At 47.0% G+C, this 2,665-nt stretch overlaps 1 pseudogene across 1 annotated transcript; it reads right to left on the bottom strand.

Annotated features, from left to right (window-relative positions):
* Nucleotides 1–387: 387 nt before the first annotated feature.
* On the bottom strand, nt 388–459 carry H257_08665 (annotated as a pseudogene). Its single transcript has one exon. The product of its transcript is annotated as a tRNA-OTHER (tRNA).
* Nucleotides 460–2,665: the final 2,206 nt, after the last annotated feature.

Raw genomic sequence — 2,665 nt, 5'->3', positions numbered from 1 at the left:
GTCTTCGCGCTGCAAGTCCAAGGACGAGATGTCAATGGCGCACCATTGCCTCCAACAGCATTTGTCCGTAACCAAGCCCATCGAACCGACGCAGCGTCGCGTTTCAGAGGTCAACGCCGACGTCGTGCAGTAGTGCCTGCGGGTAGAAATGTTCGTAACCGACGAACGATTGGTCCTCCTCTTTCATTTAGATAATTGGATATCATGCAGTATGCTACATCGTCAGGTGTCCCTCCGTGCCTCACGCAAACTCTGCTATTTCATTCATCAACATATATACAATGGCCGATTTGCTCCAGTAAGTGGGACAACCCGCACGTTTGGCCTCACATCATCTTGTTTCGACGAAGTGATAAAGATAGAAATGGTACAAAAATACAAATACTGAATAAAACCCCCGACTCGAACTCGGGACCTTTGGGTTAAGATCCTGACTCGCTACCACTGAGCTAATTTTACATTACAATATACTATGAAAAATATTCCTTAATAGATTCGATAGTGTAGAAGTCAGTTCCCGAAAATTCATGCCGCGGACTAAGCCATGAAGTCATGGTCAAGGCATGCTTCATTGGAGCACACGAAGCTGAAGAGCGGACCAACGAACATTTCAGTACAGCAATATCAAGTCTAATGAGTTAATCGTCAACCCTATTTGCCCAACGTGTACTAGTCTTCATCCTTGTGGACGAGGTCGGCCCTCGCAGTGCTGCATACAACCTTATGCTGTGGTCCCTATGCATTGGCTTTCGGCGTCAAGCATCACTTGAAGCGCGACATTTGGAGATGATGGCTAGGACCTGGCGCAGCGAACGATGCCAACAGAGTTCGACGCATGTATGATCCAACATGCCTCAATCTCCATCGTCATCGTTCGCTGCGCAAATAGCGCGATCACTACACACAATCATCACCAAACGTCGCACTGCTGTGATGTCAAGTTACCTCTACAACATAAATTCAGAGACTGGCATTGATGATTATATAGATGAAAGTTCTGAATAGTACCTCGTCCCGGTCGGAATCCAAAACGATGATATCATCATTCACAGCCAACGTGCATTTGCACCATCTTGTGGTTATAGTGGCAACGTGCATTTGCACCATCTTGTGGTTATAGTGGCGAGAAATACCGCGCATGTGGAGCAGTGTCCATGGAGATCGTGCCATGGTGGATCCATCCTTGGAGAACCCCCTTGGACACGGCTCAACATGCGCGATCGATATCGACCATCATTGCCACGCCACCTCGCTGCGCGCGCTACGTTGGAGGGCCTCCAAAGGTGTCAAATCGGAGGCAGCATTAGATGAGTGTGCATGGGGATCAAGAATCATACCAGTCCCGAATCGGTGGAAGTTGAAAATGATGAAAAGGGAGCATGCAACGGTTGGGAAAATTGGGATTTACCTCATCCCACGTAATTTAAACATTTCGGAGACTTTCCCTTTGTGTGGGGCTCTTGCACGACATCTATTTTGCCCCCCCCGCCGATTTCGGCTTCACGATCCGCTTGATATCACATATCCGGAATACTGAAGCATTTTATTCTAGATTCAGTATACATATACCTGGGAACCGACAATTTTCAGGGCATGGGATTGGCAGGCCCGACAATTTACCGACAACATTCATACATTGATTGGACGACCTACTTGTCGGGTGAAAACATATCATTTACATTGAACATGTACAGCCTATGATTGGACGGTTATGGAATATCAAACTAAAAATACAGGGCGTCGCTTCATCTTGCACAGAACAAATTAATCATTCGACATCATGGGCGCAACCATCGTACCATCCAAAGCGACAATTCAAGGTTCATTTCGCTCAACTTCGACGCTACGAACGTACAAAACGTACCAAAGACAGTTCTTCGCGTTCTGCGAGAACGTGCTTGCAATTGAACCACGCACAGCTCCTGCACGGATTTTTCCACCACCTTTACAGCCTTGGAGGGACGGCACTGACTGTTGACTCTGCAAAGACAGCTCTGGTTACCTACTTCGCTGACCTCAAAAGGGACCCCAACCCAGCCCGCGATGTTGAATCCTAGCAGTACGTTGTGGGATTGCAAAAATACAACAAAAAGCACAACATTGATGACGAGAACAAGGCAAACGCTTTTTCGGTGTTTGAGTTGTCGTGCTTGATCAACTCGTTGTCAACTGCCCACCCCTTTCTTGGTTCTCTGTTCCGCTTCTTGCTCAGTGCCAGCTATCTTGGATGTTTCCGCATCAGCGAGATGTTGAGTCTTACTTGGAACGATGTTGCTATGAACCAAGATGAGCACACCGAGTATGTATCGATCAGGCTTCGTTGGCACAAGAAGGCGAGCGTGCAAAGCGACTGCCAGGTATAAACCTCGTGGACGAGAAGTCATTTCCATGTCCACGTGTTTGCGGATTGTTTCGCGACTACCTTGGTCTCGTCAAGCGTGTCAGTCCAAACTTGGCAACTCAGTCATTTGTGTTCCCTGCTTACACCCTCGAGGCCACTGGTACACCGAGGCTGAACTGGTAAGAACCTTGAGCAAAATCAAGTGCGGTTGTTCATCAAAAACGCCGTTGAAAGATGCTCTGAGCTACCAACAGGTAATTATTTGTGCTCTAACTAGTAATTTTTTATCTATATTTATGTTAGTATCCAATTTTCCTTGATTTT

This window comes from Aphanomyces astaci (genome assembly GCF_000520075.1).
Source record: "Aphanomyces astaci strain APO3 unplaced genomic scaffold supercont1.19, whole genome shotgun sequence".
In the NCBI taxonomy this organism is placed as follows: Eukaryota; Oomycota; class Saprolegniomycetes; order Saprolegniales; family Verrucalvaceae; genus Aphanomyces; species Aphanomyces astaci.
This window is presented reverse-complemented; position numbering and strand designations above follow the sequence as displayed.